Source organism: Cydia strobilella, chromosome 3 (assembly GCF_947568885.1).
Source record: "Cydia strobilella chromosome 3, ilCydStro3.1, whole genome shotgun sequence".
NCBI classification, from domain to species: Eukaryota; Metazoa; Arthropoda; class Insecta; order Lepidoptera; family Tortricidae; genus Cydia; species Cydia strobilella.
Genome location: NC_086043.1, coordinates 1,392,464 through 1,412,287, shown reverse-complemented (window position 1 = coordinate 1,412,287; position 19,824 = coordinate 1,392,464). Strand labels below are relative to the sequence as shown.

Here is a 19,824-nt window from a genome sequence, read left to right as displayed (position 1 = left end):
CCTTGCTATGTAACCTCATATCATAATTATGTGGTCGTCAAAATGTATCTTCTCTTTGCCAAATGTTTGTCAACTTGTCGTTTTATATTATTTTTAGTACATTTTTCGCTTTTAAAATTTACATAATTGACCTGTGTGTTGTGTATTGTCGGCGAAACGAAATCCCACAGACTTCGCTAGTTCGGTCACCTATTAAGAATGAGAGAGGATCGGGCTCCCAAGGGGACTTGGGGAGACCGACTGCTGGCCGCCCGGTGGGTCTGCCTAGATACCGTTGGGGAGACAAGAGTAGAAGCGGATCTGCGTCAGCTTCAAGCCGATAATTGGCAGGAAACGGCGCAGGCTTTTAGGCTCAAGTAATCTATAAAATCATTTTGAAGTTCAACGGGAAATCCGAAAAGGTCTTTGCGTATTATATCAGATTCCGAAATATCCGGGACGCCACTGTGTACGGGCAATACAGTAGTGATCCTGACTACGAAGCTGGATTTGCTGGGTTCAAATCCCAGTAAGGGCATTTACCTGTGTGTGCTTATCGCGAATAATTGTTCCTTACTTACCTATGACAGTTTTCTAATCTACCTATACAAGGTGGCTAAAAAATAAGTGCATTCCCGTTGCCAGGGAGGTTTTTGGATTATATTGAGCAACTTTTACTATGGGACCAACCACGAAATTACTGTTGTTATAGCGGCAACAGAAATACATAATCTGTGAAAATTTCAACTGTCTATCACGGTTCATGAGATACAGCCTGGTGACAGATAGACAGACGGACAGACAGATGGAAAGAGGAGTCTTAGTGGTAGGGAACCGTTTTTAACCTTCGGATACGGAACCCTAAAAAGGAAAAATATTATGTGTCTATCTTACATAAATCGAGATAGTCCCGCAGTAAATAAGCTTTGGGTATTTATTGTTATGTATTTATGCCGTCATATCCTAGTCCTCCTAGTGTCCTAGTTTTTAAGTATTTTAGTTTTAAGAAATACTTGCTGTGCCCTAACAGGGTTCATGTGTGAACTTAGCCTAATGTAATATCTGTTTTGTACCACATGATTAATATGCAATAAATTATGAATTATTGTATCTCTTTTTTGTATTAGTTTGTGTAAACTGTGTGTAATTTATTTTTCGCCATATTTTATGTTTCTTTCTTTTACGTTGCTTTCTTTTTGTCTGTTACCTTCCGTGATTCTCACATGATGGTCTCATCGGAAGATCAGCGCTGGAAGTCGCCAGCAGCATGCTGAGATGGGGCCATTTCGTGACACTTTATTTTCACTATGTTCTTTTAATGTATGTCTATTGTCTGTGTGTTTACGAATGAAAACTATTCTATTCTATTCTAATATGTCAGTGCCTCACGGAAGTTTTGTTATTAAAATATTTACCTATATATTTATTCTGTTCACATAGTTTTTTTCTTTTTCAGTTCAATCCCAGTCAGCGTCAAGTGCAAGTGTTATAAATGTGCATAGTGTAAATAATAGTTAATCACAGTTATTGTTACCCGCTGTTTGTAAGTGAAAGTTAATAATAGTTAATCATTGTTACCCGTTGTTTGTAAGTGAAAGTGAATGAGTCTCAGCAAGATGATGACGCTGTACAGAACCATCAAGGGGACGAGCACCACTAAGAGGAAAAGGCGAGAAAGAAGGTCAGTAACCTCTTAATAAGTCCACGTTGGAGGCATATTGTGCAGACGCAGGTGCGTCAGTTTGAAGCTAGGCGGCGCACAGAACTCGACGCTAAGCGCGACGAGCTAAAGGCCAGACCACCTGTGGCCATACGTTACAATTATGTCGAAGGGGTGCTGACCTGCAGCGAGTGTGGTCGCACATTCGCTGCAAAAATTGCCTATGTCAGTCACCTGAGAGCGCACCAGCGACGCTCTCAGTGGTAAAACGCAGTCGCTGTGGCCGAAATCGGCTAGGAGATGATGATGAATAAGTCCAGGCTATCATCGAAATTAAACGATCGTGAGACATTTTTCAAAATATTTAGGTCACTACGGTTTCACTCACTATTATTTATAGTCGCTTTTGGCGTTGTTTCGGACTCTTCGGGAGTCCTTCTTCAGGTACGAGTGTCCGCGGCATATCATAGCATATCAAAAAAACACAAATATTACATAGTATACTCAGTTAAAATATAAAGTTAATGCCGAACGCAGTTAGCTTACACGTTACTTGCTTGCTATTTAAGATTTGCCCTTGACACCAATGAGGTGTGCCAAATTGTGACAGTGATGTTTCTATAATTATGTAGATATGTAGGTGTGTATGTTTGTTTACATACATATGTATGACTTATGATGTTTGAAACAAACCTAATGTAAGTAATGGGTGTGGTTACTATAATATTTAAAAATATTTATAGAAAATTGAGATAATATGCAGCGAAATTAATTATCTGAAAAGTGATTTAAAGATAATTATAAAAGTCTTGATATAGTAAGTAAGTAAGTCGTTTATTGCAAACCATGGTACAATACAATAGATGTTACAATTAAAAAAGATCACATGGCACCCTGTATGGGTATGACAATTATCCTTAAAACTAAATATCTCAAAAAGGTATCTTAATCTGGAATATTATAGATTTTAGAAAAGGTATCTTAATCTGGAATATTATAGATTTTTTCAAATTAAGTTTCTAGGGTCAGTTTGGGTAATTTGTCACTGATTAAATATGAATTTCGAGCGATCGGAACGTCAAATATTATTTTATTTTACTGTTTTTTTTTTGTTTAGATTTTGTTTTGTTCAGAAACTGTTGATTTTTTATTCAAAGAAATGACATAAACGCGTTCATTATACAATTACTTCTGTACTCCGTACCTACTTCAAACATTATTCTTTCTCAACTTTGTTTTAAATAGAGTAAACTACTCAATGATAGGCACTGAAAGGGTACTAGTCATGGTACCTTTTGCATATGACACCACAGGTGCTTTAAAAGGAAGGTGAGGCAATTGGTATAGTGTTGAAAATTATGGTAATATAGCCCATTATAGACTGTTTTTTAACTATAAAGTTAGTACTTAGTTAGTACTACGCCATCCATACTATAATATTAGAAATGCGAAAGTCTGTCTGTCTGTCTGTGTGTTACCTCTTCACGATTAAACCGCTGAACTAATTTAGTTGAAATTTGGCATAGTGATAGTTTGAGTCCCGGAGAAGGACATAGGATAGTTTTTATCCCGAAAATCATCCATTAAGAGGGTCGAAAGCGGGGTGGAATTGAAATAATTAATTAAGTGCCTGATGATTTATGTACATAAGCAATTAAGCATATGCTCAAATCGCATGATTGATAATTAGTAATTACACTTTATCCAGGCGCTATTCTTACTCTAGCTGCGGTTACTAAGTCCACGCAGACGAAGTCGCGGGAAAAAGCTATAAGTACATAATACATTCCTAAGGTCAGTAAATTATAGAGAACAACACACAATCGTACTACATTGATTATACTTTTACCAAAGATAGATATAACTCCGTAATAGATGGATACAGTCTAAGGAAAAAACGTGCCTCGAAAATCAAGAAAATTTGATTCTCGCTCAGAGGGCGCTACTAGTTTTGGCCTACAGTCGTATAGATGGCGTTGACGGTTTCGTTTGTTATTTAACAATTTTAACGCATATCAGTGAAAGAACATGGGTCAAAATCATAAAAATAATTAATGCAAATAAAAATAATCATTTATCTATATTTAAATACATTCTATCGTATTTTTATAAATCTTCATTTTTAGTTTTAAAGTGTGTCGACAGATGGCAGTGAATTTACTGGGGTTACAAAATTTACTATGACAGTACCGCTCTAGTATAAGTTACTCTATGCTTTTACTAACCGAATGGGGTTGGCCGGTCGAAATAATTAGCAGATGGCGCCAGCACAGCTTGCCCTGTCAATCCCTATATAGAATTGTGTAAATTTTTTGTTTTTTTAATGCCCTGGATGCCAGCCCTTTAAGCCAAATCTCATAGAAAAAGGGGCAAGCTATGATGGCGCCATCTCTGCAAACCTTTGACAGTTGCCAACCCCATTCGGACCCGCTTAAAAAAGGGTGCGGTTCCACACTGTTCGATAGGCATTACACGGTTATCTGACACGCTATACCTTAACCTATAATTACCTAATACCTAGACCAGATAAGTGGACATTGCCTTCTAAGGGTCTTGCTTAGCCCAACTTCGTCTAGCCTGTGTTTCCTAACATTACATTTTTGTTTCTAAAACGTCGTATACACTATTAGTTTTCTTGGATATTCCGGCGTTTTAACTTTGCTGTTTTTGGTTGAGATGGAGATAGGTTTCGTTTAAACATCGACTTTATTATCTATACTTGAAGGTTCATATTGTAACAACAGTATTTTAGGTTTTCCAATTTGACAATTTTAACTGGAAAATGCCTTATTTACAAAAGGACGTATGTAATCAAGGAATGAGTGTCGTTTAAGACAATGTTAAGGTTTAAGTAGCAACTGTGACTCAGAACTTGCACAAGTAAGGGCATATTTTAGCCCTAAATTATTACCTTTCTAATATATTCTAGGTTATTGGTAACATCTGGCTTATTAGATTCTGTAAGTAGGACTGGTTTCCAGTTTTCTCTCGACTGTAATAAGGTAATAACTAATTGTTATTGCACATTACTTTACTTAAGACTCAGTTCCGATCTTCAGATTTACTTATAACTTTCTAACATAATACCTTTTTATCTTTTTCAATAAAAAGTGGGTTAACTGAGCCACAACCTGCCTGTTTTTAAGTATATACCTATATTTATCATTAATTGTGTAAAATCTGATTATCAATATTATTAAATGTGACATCTTTACGTTAGCAAAGATAGACATAACTTCGTAATAGATGGATACAGTCTAAGGAAAAAACGTGCCTCGAAAATCAAGAAAATTTGATTCTCGTTCAGAGGGCGCTACTAGTTTTGGCCTACAGTCGTATAGATGGCGTTGACGGTTTCGTTTGTTATTTAACAATTTTAACGCATATCAGTGAAAGAACATGGGTCAAAATCATAAAAATAATTAATGCAAATAAAAAAAAACATTTATCTATATTTAAATACATTCTATCGTATTTTTATAAATCTTCATTTTTAGTTTTAAAGTGTGTCGACAGATGGCAGTGAATTTACTGGGGTTACAAAATTTACTATGACAGTACCGCTCTAGTATAAGTTACTCTATGGTTATTGGTAACAGCTGGCTTTTTAGATTCTGTAAGTAGGACTGGTTTCCAGTTATCTCTCGACTGTAATAAGGTAATAACTATTTGGTATTGCACTTATTTTACTTTATAACTGTCTAACATAATTGCTTTTTATCTTTTTCAATAAAAAGTGGGTTAACTGAGCCACAAATTCATAAGTTGTATGAATTTCCACATACGTTAGGGTCACCATGGCTTAAAAAAAACTTAAACGTCACAACTTAACTAGACGGAGCCGTCACACTAAATCAATAGGTAGGTAGGTTAAGTTCGTTAGGTAGCTTCAAATGCCCGAAGGGTAAACCACCCAGAAATAGGAGGCCTTCGGCAATTTGCGAACCCCTTCGCGTTTATAAAATGACGGCGCCGTTTGTAAACGGCGGATTCTTACAAAATGCCTGCGACATATATGGGCTCTAATTCAGCTCTAAGTGTCTCTTTATAAACACTAAGAGCAATACGATATACCTAATGCACATACAGTTACTAGACTTCATTGTCAGTCTGTCAGTAATTGGACTTATTAGCCACATTAATTATTAGTTAGACAGTCAACAAATCTCAAGTAAGTATCATGAACATTTGATACTATAGGCCCTTGAAACCTCGAAAGTTTACATCAAGTGATCATCAGTTTTAGTTCCCTCACCATGCATTTTGCACATAGCCAACATGCACAAATATAATGTTTTCTTTGCTACGTACAATGAGGATATAATAAGATAGAGCGGTACTGTCATAGTAAATTTTGTAACCACTTTAAATTCACTGCCATCTATCGACATACTTTAAAACTAAAAATGAAGATTTATAAAAATACGTTAAAATGTATTTAAATATGGATAAATGTTTTTTTTTGCATTAATTATTTTTATATGATTTTGACCCATGTTCTTTCACTGGTATGCGTTAAAATTATAAATAACAAACGAAACAGTCAACGCCCTCTATACGAGAGTAGGCCAAAACTAGTGGCGCCATCTGATCGAGAATCAAATTTTCTTGATTTTCGAGGCACGTTTTTTCCTTAGACTGTATCCATCTATTACGGAGTTATATCTATCTTTGCTACGTACAAGCGCCACAGCGCCACTGCAACTGAGCGGCGGCAGCCGAAAACACATAGTCACACTGTAACCGCACTCATGTACAACTTTCTAGTTACGAGGCATTGCAAATGTCTGATACTTTACTTTATAGTTCGCACAGTTGCCGCTAGATGCCGTTAATGTGACTTGCGGTTATCGGTAAAGTGTAAATTATGATTTAAACAAGTTTGGTAAACTAGTTTTTTTTAATGTCAAGGAACATATGTAAGAACTGACCGATTTGAATGTGTTAGTTTCGATAAAATTAGCATGATTATCTCACAGGCATTTATCAACATGGTAGCACGTTCTTTTAGAACTAACAATGACGATATAATAAGATAGAGCGGTACTGTCATAGTAAATTTTGTAACAACTGTAAATTCACTGCCATCTATCGACATACCTTAAAACTAAAAATGAAGATTTATAAAAATACGTTAAAATGTATTAAAATATGGATAAATGATTTTTTAATTTGCATTAATTATTTTTATATGATTTTGACCCATCTTCTTTTACTGGTATGCGTTGAAATTATAAATAACAAACGAAACCGTCAGCGCCCTCTATACGAGAGTAGGCCAAAACTAGTGGCGCCATCTGATCGAGAATCAAATTTTCGTGGATTTTCGAGGCACGTTTTTTCCTTAGACTGTAGCCATCTATTACGGAGTTATATCTATCTTTGGAACTAATTATTATTTTTAGTCAAGTGGCTTTTGTAGACAAAAAGCCACTTTACACATTATAGGCAATTACTTAGGTAGCTACCTCCCTAAATGTATAATAATTTATTTTAACATAAAAAACTTTCAAAGTAACCTTATTGTTTTCAATTATCGGATTTAACGTAGTTTCTTTTTAAAAGCACATAATACTCGTATAACCATGCCGGTTACTTTTTTCGTCACGGTTATGAGTATTTTATATTAAGTTGCCTTGACAAGGACGTCTGTCGGAATCGTGATATTCGTTCGTACACGTCACTACATTCCAATCACAAGAAAGGACAGAGAAGTGACCTTTTTAAGCTTAGTAATAGGTGCTAGAAATGTGATGCCAGTGGTAATACGTAAGTAGGCAAATCTCGGGTAAATCCATTCGACCCTCAGCAAATATTTACCCTATTACCTTTTATTAATACCAAAATCATATAATCTGACAGTAAGATAATTCAAGCTTACGAAAATAAAATGTCGAGCATTCATCTATCGTTTTTAGTCCCCCCACGCGTATTCAATATTAAATCCACGAATTTCTTTGTTTAGTATCTAGAAGTTTTCGCAAAAGAGATATTTTCATTAAGCACTTTTGATTTTTCTAGTTTACTACGTGGTACAACAGTCAGAAACTAACATATTAAATATATTAATAACGGGTCACTCACGTGTTTTAAGTCGAAAACGCTCGACATGTTTCACTCCGTACCGAGTAGCGTCATCAGGAGCTTGCGTCGACGGTATATATTTAATATGTCTGTGTCTTACGGAAGTTTTGTTATTAAAAAGTCAGAAACTAAATTGAAAGCGGAATTATGGAGTACTTACTACCGTATCTATCTTTGTTACTACTTACTGCTGTGGCGCGACGACCCGAAGTGGATCTTGGTCTCCGACACCAGACCGCCACGCTACTCTGTCCAAAGCCGTTTCTGTCCAGTCGACGGCGCCGAGTTCACTGAGGTTCTTGAGGTTAAGGGGTTTTTAGGTCGGAAATATGGAGTAAGAGAAAGAATTCTAAACATTTAACATTTAAGGCGGTTCCCTGAGCCAGAAGGCGAAAAATCTCCTTATATGATCCTGTTTTTCTAAGAGGCGTTGATATTCGTAGACGTGGAAAAAATATATGTAGTTCTTGACTATATTGTCTTTAATATCATAGCTTCCGATACACGAATTATGACACTTCGCTCGATACAATTAATTCTCAAAGTAACCTCTAACTCGGACTTTTAATCCAACTTCACTCGGTTATTTATTATGTGATACTATAAATAAAAAAAGAAGAAAAACAATCTTAACTTAAATAATCATTTTATAGCTTTCGAATTTCGATATTGTACCCTACAACGTTTTTAAAATAAATAAAAATCGACAAAATTCGATCAAAATTGACACTTTCCCGTTCTTTCTTGCGAAATGTGACAGAGACAGCGGCAAACCGACGGAACGGCCTTAACGCCAACTCGTGTGGCCTTGCTTCCGATATATTTGTCACAGTTGACATTGATTAACAATTTTATGAAGAAACATAGTTTGTAGTTAAATGTTGTTACATTTTAAGGCCATCGAAATGACTAAGTTCCCAAGTAATTATGGATGTTTAAAAACACAGTGTAACTTTTTTAAATAACACTGATTTAAACTTTCACGACTTCTACACATTATTAAATTGTAAAATGGGACTTAATCGCGTATTTAGGTTTTAAAATTTCCTCGCCGTCCTCGTAATGTCGGAGGTAAATCTTAAAATTTAAATATGCGATTTTTTTAAATATGTCCGTTACAATCTGTTTTATATGTTTTTATTTATACTGGAATAAAATTATTTTAATGCATTGTTTTCGAGCAAGTTTGAGCTTATACTTTCAAGTTAATTCTATGCGAAAAGTTAATATTATATAAAAGTATTGAACGTAAAGTACTGAATTTAGTTTTTTTATAGAATTTTTTTTTATAATAATATTTTTTTTTAGAAATAATTATCGTACTCGTTTGTAATTTATAGTGAGTTAAAATAATGAAAGTGGATTTTCACTTAATTTCAGTTACAAAATATATGCAAATGCGATTGCTTGAGTAAAAAAATGGACAATGGTAAGGGTAGCTATAGAGTTAATATACAAGCTTATAAGTTAATATGGCAATGGATAACAAATTATCTCAAATTAATTTTGACCGCACAACAATAACACCACACCCCAAAAACAATTAAAATTCGACAGTATATTAATAGATACAATACAAAAAATAATACATAACCAAATCAGATAATTCATAACAATTGACTAATTATAACACATAGCATAGAGTAACTTATAATAGAGCGGTACTGTCATAGTAAATTTTGTAACCCCAGTAAATTCACTGCCATCTGTCGACACACTTTAAAACTAAAATTGAAGATTTGTAAAAATACGATAAAATGTATTTAAATATAGATAAATGATTTTTTTTATTTGCATTAATTATTTTGATGATTTTGACCCATGTTCTTTGACTGATATGCGTTAAAATTGGTAAATAACAAACGAAACCGTCAACGCCATCTATACGACTAAACCAAAACTAGTAGCGCCCTCTGAACGAGAATCAAATTTTCTTGATTTTCGAGGCACGTTTTTTCCTTAGACTGTATCCATCTATTACGGAGTTATATCTATCTTTGCACATAGTAATTAGTGACAGATAAGTTATTTCGTGCGCCTTGAACTTTGTCTGTCAGATACCTTGTCAGATATAAGGCGAGAAAGAACACGTACGTATATTAGTATAGAAAAAGTCGTAACTACCACGTATTATGCATAGTAATGTGCCTTCTAAAATGTAACAGTTTATTGTTCCGCATTTTTTTCACTGTCTTATCTAGTTAGTTGTCATTTTTAACACCTCTTTTTTGGTTGAAGGTGTGTACGTCTGATTTGAATCCGGAAATGTTCCACCGGTGTAAAAGTTGTTCCGGAATAAATAACCTCAGGATATATTTTTTAAATTAATTATAATTTGTAACGAAATTTTTAGGGGTAAGAAATTATGCTAAAGGTCTAAAAAAACAAGGTACGGTGTCTATGCGTGTAAACATAAATGAATAAATGGAAAGATTCGCATGCTTGAGGTAAGTTTGGATAGCTCAGTATCCCAAAATCCCATCCCAGTATCGTCGTTTTGAGTCTTGTCCGAAGCGATGATTTTTTTCATTTATCCTTAAATATAGGTATAAAAAGAAACAGTATTTTGGTTCTCTTAACTTTTATTGCAGTTATAAAACATAGTGTTACATTGTTTTTAGGGTTCCGTACCCAAAGGGTAAAAACGGAACCCTATTACTAAGACTCCGCTGTCCGTCTGTCCGTCTGGCCGTCTGTCTGTCACCAGGCTGTATCTCATGAACCGTGATAGCTAGACAGTTGAAATTTTCACAGATGATGTATTTCTGTTGCCGCTATAACAACAAATACTAAAAAGCGCGGAACCCTCGGTGGGCGAGTCCGACTCGCACTTGGCCGGTTTTTTTAAATATTACGTATAAACCTTAGTAGTAGTTTTATTACCTCTGCCTTACAAAAACTGCCGTTTGGAAGCATTTTATGGGTAAGGAGCTAAAGTTAATAGAAGGTACTCTTGCAGCACACATGAGATAAAAATCTAAATAACCCCTAATACATATGCAAACAATATTTACCTTTAAACATAACCATTTCAGTTTAAATAAATATAAATACTAAATCATTTTTGTTACACGGAAATAGTCTAAAAACTCCACAATCGACTAAGTTCATTCAAATGTCAGATAAGCGGAACTTCGTTAGCTTATGACAACTACAATCGATAGCGAATCGATATTTCAACTATAAAACATAAGTCGATTGCCATCTTTTGCACTTACGCCATTTTGTCATGGCAATGGATGTCGGAACTAATTATAATTTTGTGCAAAAACATAATAGAGTTAATTTGTATTATTTTAATCGAGACGCAACAGGGAGATCAGTTGATTGGAAAGTCATTGACTTTGCTCATCGTAAATTTTTTAGGCTTTTTAAACCAATGTACCTACTGTACCTAGGCCTCAATAGTTAGTGTATATTTGTTATGTTTTTAGAAATCATACCTTTCGTTTTTTTTTTCTTAATCCTATTAATCTGACTGCTTTTCTGTCTGTTACGTCTTCAAGCTTAAACCACTGAACCGATTTGGATAAAATTTGGTCTGGAGAGAGAAATACCTATAATTTAATTTAATTCAATTTATTTATTTAAGACAACACTGGCCCATAACGGTTAGTAACAATTAAGGTTAAAAACTAAGTGTTAGTGGAACACAAAAAACAGAAAACGACAAAACAAAAACAGACAGCAATAAAATTCTTACAACTCACCTAATAGCGGTTATGACACATTCAAAATGCCGCATTATAGGTGAGTCGTATCGGCCCGCAACAGTGGTCAGGATGGGGTTGGAGCTGGCCCGCACTCTGCAGAGCAACGAGGCAATTCTCTTGCGTATTATGGCATAGTAGTCATCCGTGTGAGCTTGCGCAAACATGCCCGATGCGCTGCAGAAACGGGACAGCCCCAACAACATCCTGAAACCATTATTATATTGGACGCGCAGGGAACTGATGGTCTTCTGCGTATAACTAGTCCAGAGGCTGCACGTGTAGAACACCTGACAATAGGCTTTAAATAACGTTACTTTTACCTGTTGGCTACATCGTGCAAACCTCCTTATTAGCATGTTGCATCGGACTGCCAGTGCCCTGCGCTCCCTTTCTATATCTAATTGGTCTTTAAGGTCGTCGGTGACATAGTGTCCAAGATATCTAAATGTGATAATGTATATATATAAGAAAGAGAGAGACTTTCCCTTGCAATATAATGACTTCAGATGTTGATGTTGTTGGTTGTTGTTGTTACATATTAGATTTTAATTTTCTTTGATTTTACTGCGCCTTTAGCACTTCTTACATTATTCGGAATCTTTTACTACAAATAAGAACTTTTATGTCTGTGAACATCCAATTTCATTTAACTACGATAGAGAAAATATTCCCTCGTGTATAATTAATATAATTAAACAAATTAATTGCTGTCCCCAATAAACACCAAAACATTAAGTTGACATCTGTTATGATTATGACATGCAACGGTTGCGTCTTCATTCAGCATAAAATCAATTCGCCACCTGTCAAATTATACTGTCTAATTATTTGATTGCGTCAGTCATTGTCACATTGTCATGACATGACACAGCACCAGCAGTTACTACTGTATAAGAAGTAGCGTTGAAAAAACCGGGAAAATTTCGGGAAAATTTCAAAAAGGCTCGTTTTTTTCAAGTTTTAACTATAAAACTCCCGTGAGACTCAAACATATTAGATTATTTTAAACCGGGTCACTCACGTATTATTAAGTCGAATAGCTCGACATGCCATGCGCCTTCGACCAGTGAAGACGTGTCGTGTCTCCGTGAAGACGGTCCTCGTAAATTGGACCGAAACATGTCGAGCTATTCGACTTAATAATACGTGAGTGACCCGGTTTAAAATAATCTAATATGTTTTTCAAGTTTCTTTCGAAAAAAACAATGTATTTTTCAATATACTTAATTAGAAATTTAAACAGGTAGGTTAAGGTTGCATGTCTAATGTGTTTGTTTATGGCATTGACACTGTCATCACTCATCAGTGGCATTGTGTGTGACGTATTTAATTTTTCTGAATAGAACTGGAAAAAAACCGAAAAAAACGAAATTTTTTAAAATTCCCGAAAAAAACATTTGATTTTTTCCGGAATTTTCATCCCTAATAAGAAGGTTATGAGGTTTATTACCTAGAGGTCAAGTTTATTGAACTTTTTCACGTTTATTTGCTAGATAATCGAACCACCCTAGCTAAGATGGAAATCGTTTATGAGAAACGCTAATCGAACAATAAAAATGTATCGGGATGAAAGTCACGTGAAGAAAAGGGCAATTTTTTTAATAGCCTATTAGTGTGTCTATGTGTGTGTGAAGTAAAATAAATGAGTTTAAACGTAATATTAGCTTAAAAAGTCATGTGATCAGGGCTCGGAAACCGTTTTATTTTTCAAACCGGTTTCGTTCATTCACCCGGGAACGAAAAGGATTTCGGTTACCGTTTCTATTGAGATACCGGTTTATGTCAAATTCGTTCGCCTTCCGTTTTGAATGAAATTAGCCGGTTAAATTGAAAATATCTATGCGAGATAGAACGGGTAAGTATTGCTATCTATTTCACGTGTGACATCGAGTTTAACCGAGAGTAACCGGTATTATATCGTACCCCACGAGCCACGAAATTCCGTTCCCTCTTCTTACCGGTTAGGAGAGAGAACGTAATTTTTTAGTTTGCGTTTCATCAACTAACTGGTTTTTAAAGAATGAAATAATTTTACGGTTTTGGAGCGGTATTAACAGGTATTTTAATACCGGTTCCGAGCCCTGCACGTGATCATTTCCGATTGGCGTTTGTCGGTTGACGATTTGTCACTTGGCTTTGTCCTGTGGTCTCATCGCAAAGCCCGTTCCATTGTTCTAGGAGGTGTAGGTTTGCAAATATCCAGGTTTATATCCAAATGGTCTCTAAATAAGGCGTATTCAGGAAATTTAGAATACTTTAAGGTATTACCGAAAATCACCCATATTTCCGTCATGTTAGAGTCCATTTTCGGAATTAGACAACATTCTGATGTAATAAAACAGCTATTATTAGAAAACACCTTATGCTTAATGTGGTCTTCGACAGCAAGAGCCATGTTAAAAGCAACATGTTCCAGGGGCAATCTCGGTAGTTACTCCCACACTATTGCTCTGAACGCGAATGAATGTTATCACTATCAGAGTACATGGTCCTATTTGAACCTAGATGACTTTGGATGAGGTCTGTAGGTGATTTACATTGTAAAAGAGTCCCCGGCAAGCTCGGTTCTCCATACAAACGTAGTTACACTCTCATTTTAAAACGACTTGCTAGATTGCTCTGAAATGTTAAACTTACAATAGATAATATAAGGTATACCTAGATAGGTCTGTAAGTTTATGTAGCTTCAGATACCATAGTAAAAAAAAATAGCGAATTTAAGTTTTTCATACAAAACTTGTTTTTGCTCTATTTCGTTTGTTTTATAAACTGGAGCTATATAAACGAATTACAGACCTAATAGATATACCTCATTGTATATGCAAAGTTTCGTTACAATCCAACACGCAGTATTAAAATGAGAACGAAACGTTTGTATGGGAAGGTGAAATTCGGCCGAGCTTGCCGGGGACTTACGCTGTAACTACGTAGAAATGGTAATGAGACAGTTCTGCAGCACACTTTTGGCTTAATTTGGAAACATATTTTGACATCGCCTCCTCACACCGTCATATGAGCTTGAGCTGCCTCCTGCAGTTCACGCAGGCTCTATGTAATTTCATTCATAATTTTGCGTACCGAAATCGGTCTTATGGGCCCGGCGCGGCAGCGAAACGCCTAACATTTGAAAAACTTCAACCCACGGAGTTTTCGTAAAACCTCTTCCTCTTTCAGTCGGTAAAAATGTAGCGCACTATGTCACATGTCGCACTTGACATAAAAATGATCAATTGACTCCTAATAAAAAAAGTCAGCTCAGTTTTGACGCTTCGGTGAAACACCCAAACATAGGCGCATAGTATTCAAATATTCAAGTAGTTTATTTGCTTTCATGTTGTTGTACATAGGTTCTTATAAGGTAAAAGTATCAAACATGAGCCCCGTTAGGGCACGGCAATTTTTAAAAGTAACAAGTTAACTTAAAGTAATGTTTTTTATAACACAAGGTAACAACTGTAACTAACTTATTAAACAAAAAATTACATAATATTGTCTTCGGTTACCGCGATAGTTACTCATGAAATAAAACTATGAAAACGGATTATATCGCGTATATTGAATTTATAATACATCCCGACGTTTCGAACTCTTTACAGCGTTCGTGGTCAACGGGTGACTCGGGTCATGTCGGGTCGGGGATGTATTATAAATTCAATATACGCGATATAATCCGTTTTCATAGTTTTATTTCAAAAAATTACGTTAGAGTTGGTCGTTTAAATATTCATTTACAGAATAGTAGGTTTTTGTTACAAGCATTTGTTTTAATTTCTTCGCAAAAGTAGTTTCTTTTTTTTCTTTTTTAATTTCTTCAGGCAATTTATTGTACAATTTTATTGACATTTTTAAGGGGCCAGACGAATGTAGTTTCAATCGGGAGGATGGTGGCATTAATCTTGAATTGTGTCTAGATGGGTAGGACGAGGGTATGTCTCCTCGTTTTGTGTAAAATTCTGTGTATTTATGGACAAATTTGCAAGTTTCCAGAATTTAAAGGCAGGGTAGATTAAGTATTTTGTGTTTGACAAAGTATGGCTACATGTGTTAATGTTATATTATATGGATACATAAACTGCTAAAATCTTAATTCCCGTAGTCAGGTGGAAAAGTAATCTTCTTCGTAATTTCTTAAAACTTTGGTACCTACCCACCGAGGCAACTATTATATAATCTGTGACCGAGGTAGGTATAAGAAATTAATCAATTACGAAGACTAAAAGAAAAAAAAAACCATTGATAGATATTTCTGTAGTTAGGTACATTAATAACGAAATAGCAGTGAAGCAATAAATGTGCAGTTAATGAGTGTACTACCATCTCAAAGGCCGGCAACGCACTTTTACAACCCCTCTGTCGTTGCAGGTGTCCATGGACGTCAGTAATCGCTTACCATCAGGCGATTCGTCCGCTCGTTTGCGCCCTCTATCATAAAAAAAATCATACGGCTTAAACTTTAATTCTTAGAATTTAATTTTTGCCAATTTAATACTTATTTATTTATAGAATTGAATTACTAAACTAACCTTTCAGCTACTTGTAATTCATACCACGTCCTCACTTCGTTATCCATTTCAAAATAGATTAAACAAAACAAAATAGATTTGAGTGCCGCGATTCTTTACAGATTGCCACAGATAAACAATTTTTTCAATAGAACCACAAGTTTAATTGGCGAAGTTTTTAGATAAGGGCGATTAAGGTAACAAGTGCTTTTTAGATACAGGGTTAAGTGAGAATGTATGTCTGTGTGTCTGGCCTTTTAAGATATCGACATGTCTAGAATTTGCAATTATTGGAATCAGGCTACTCCAACCGTGGTTCGCAAAACAGGTAGAAATAAAAATGTGTAAAAAAAAATCGGACGTGAGAATCTAGGGCGTATCATGTTAGAGAGAACACATTCGATCTTTTAATCTTTAGTGATAGTTGATAACTACCCAACTCACAGTCTTTATTGGGCATTGGGCAAGACTGATTACCAGGCATCGTGAACTGCGAGCGAAATCCATTGAAATGACGTATGACAAGTGACAATCCTAGTACTTCAATGGATTTCGCTCGCAGTTTACGATGCCTGCTGATTACAAATCATAGCCCTCGTTATATTCCATAAGTTGAGCAACCTATTAGTAGGTTAGATCCAGGAACTGAAACACATTCACCTTCTCCCCTCCCTTCTCATCTAGAGTTAGATTGATGGTATCTCTTCTCGATGTCATCTTTCTTCTAATCTGTCTTCACAGCGCACTCTACGATGCCTTGGCGGCAATGCTTACGAAAACAACTTATTTATTACTGGGTATGGGCAACACTCTAGTTTGCTCTATTTGTCAAAGATGTCAAGATCAACGAATCATTTGACGTAATCATCATATGTCGTGATAGTATAAAACAAAGTAGCTTCCTGCTGTCTGTCTGTCCCTATGTATGCTTAGATCTTGTATTGTATTGTAGTTCGGAAGATTTTCCGCAACTCGACGACTGGCGCCTATTTTGCGTGCTTAGATCTTTAAAACTACGTAACGGATTTTGATGCGGTTTTTTTTAATAGATAGTGAATTCAAGAGAAAGGTTTATATGTATAATACATTAGTATTGCACCCGTGCGAAGCCGGGGCGGGTCGCTAGTATCATAAATGCTATAGATGGCGTGATTCAGCTGTTGTCCAACATGAATAAGAATGTACGTACATAATACCAGAGTTTATGAATTCATTACAATACCTAACAAAATTTCATGTAACATTACTGCATTGTGTATGCAACAGATGCGTTTGAATGAATGGTTTCAAATGTAGCAATAAAAATACTTGTCCAACATGAATATCTTTGGGCCCGTTACCTGTTTCGATATGCGAATTAAGTAGCCCTGCCATGGAAGGTTCACGACCTTGGTGACAAATCCCAAAGGTCCATGACTGAGCTAAAAATATTTTTATCTGACATACCTACTTATTTTGTGGGGTCTTTGCACCAACAGCGGGCAGGTATCTCTTCTCTGTGCAGGAGATTAAGTCCCCGGCAAGCTCGGTTCTAAGTTTGTAAGTGGTTATTACAGATATTTTGTTCCATGGATATTTTCTATATATATAAGTATTGTTAGGGTTCCGTACCCAAAGGGTAACAACGGGACCCTATTACTAAGACTCCGCTGTCCGTCTGTCCGTCTGTCTGTCTGTCACCAGGCTGTATCTCATGAACCGTGATAGCTAGACAGTTGAAATTTTCACAGATGATGTATTTCTGTTGCCGCTATACAAAACAAAAACGAACCGCCGCTGCTGCCGCCGTACAAATACTAAAAAGTACGGAACCCTCGGTGCGCGAGTCCGACTCGCACTTGACTGGTTTTTTTTATATCTATCTATTTCGCTAATGGCCTAGCGGTAAGAGCGTGCGACTTGCAATCCAGAGGACGCGGGTTCAAACCCCGGCTCGTACCAATGAGTTTTTCAGAACTTATGTACGAAATATCATTTGATATATACCAGTCGCTTTTCGGTAAAGGAAAACATCGTGAGGAAACCGGACTAATGCTAACAAGGCCAGTTCCACCTGGGTTCCTGGGTTAGAAGGTCAGATGGCAGTCCCTTTCGTAAAAACTAGTGCCTACGTTAATTCTTAGGATTAGCTGTCAAGCGGACCCCAGGCTCCCATGAGCCGTGGCAAAATGCCGGGATAACGCGAGAATGATGATTAATTCGATTATGCACAATTGCACGAGTACATGAATACATAATTTCTCATAAAATAAGCAGTTGAATGTCACCCGCATATTCCGCATTCAGATGACGAAAGATCGTGTAGGAATCCGAAATTCTTTACTTAATGTCTTATCGTGAACACACGCATTTTGCATAAACAAAGAATTTGACAATTTGCATTTTTTTTTTTTTTTTTTTTAGGTGATGGAGCCGCCCGGTAAGCAAAAAATTGCCTGTGTCGGGAGGCACCGCTCTTCCCTAGGTTTATTGTATTATGTACTTATATTGTTATGAAACGGAGATTATTAATTATTGATTGTTATAAAACATTTATTATAATATATTGGCAAAAACTTTGCCTTAATTGCTTATAAAATAATGTAGTTATAACATACTTTATTAATTAATTAATGTTAGCTACCTTACCTACTACTACTAACCTAACCTACCTACCTAACCTACGGTGCTCAAACATGGTCATTAACTGAGGCGTTAAAGTCCAAACTCAAGGTTTGCCAGCGAGCGATGGAGCGCAGTATACTAGGTGTTCGCAGAACTGATAGAATCAGAAACACGGAACTGCGCTCCAGAACACGAGTTGTAGATGTAGGTGTCCAGACCGCTAAGCTTAAGTGGGACTGGGCTGGGCATGTCTGCCGCATGCACCCTGAAAGGTGGGCCAAAATGGTTACCGAGTGGGACCCACGGAACACCATAGATGGTGCTGGCCGGCGTGCAGGCAGGCCGAAAAGGAGATGGCGGGACGACTTGGACGCATTTTATCCGGATTGGCGGGACACTACAAACGACAGGGTCGAGTGGGGGAAACGAGGGGAGGCCTTTGCCCAGCAGTGGGACACTAAATTAGGCTAGTAAAAAAAAAAAAAAGCTACATAGATTATGACATAATCTGGTATTCTTATGGTATTATGTCACAGTACAAGAAATATAAAATTAAGAAAATATATATGGATATTTTCTTTATTATTGCATACATATAGCATTAACATATCGCTGCCCCGATATTACAGGGTTCTATGTTACATTTTCAAGATAGTTGAAATTCGACTTAATGTCACTATGATGAAGTTCAAATATCAGTTTGATAAAAGTGTAACATAGAACCCTGTAATATTGAGCCAGCGATAAATGTACATATATAACATATATAAGGTAAAACTCCTAACAATAATTCAGTTTTTTATATTAAATAATACCGGCGTGTAAAAAAGATGCACTTCACGATTATCAGCACCACATCTTTGCAAAAATATCATCAGTTATTAAGAGTTAAGAGTTAACTCTTATTACTAATGCTGATTTATTTCAATTTGATTTGTGCCATCGCTCACATTGTTAACTGACAGTTTGTAAACCTTATTACTAAAGGCATAAGGTTGCTGTTTGTACCCTGCTTGGCGTGCCGCTGTCTCCTTGCTGCGTATTTTCCCTTCTCAGTTCAATTTCTTGGCATCCAAGGCTTAATACTCAATAAAAATAACAATTCCAACGCCGAGCAAAGTGATATTTATTATCTTAATATATATCGCGTTTCGGCAGTTTTTTTCGTTGGTCAAATTCTGCATACGTAATATGCGATTGAGAAATGTTTCCATTTTTCGTCCAAAGACCTCGGAAGGGTCGTTTGTGCTTGTCGTTTGATGTTTTTTTTGTGTTATTTTGC

The 19,824-nt window shown here is 36.1% G+C and overlaps 1 protein-coding gene across 1 annotated transcript in view; it reads left to right on the top strand.

Moving 5' to 3' along the window:
* The first annotated feature begins 1,641 nt into the window (after window positions 1-1,641).
* LOC134755650 (uncharacterized) overlaps window positions 1,642-19,824 on the top strand; it is a 276,948-nt gene continuing 258,765 nt past the window's right edge. The window contains exon 1 of the mRNA XM_063692177.1: window positions 1,642-1,660. The gene's annotated coding sequence lies outside the window, so the exon portion shown is untranslated. The remainder of the gene's footprint in view (window positions 1,661-19,824) is intronic.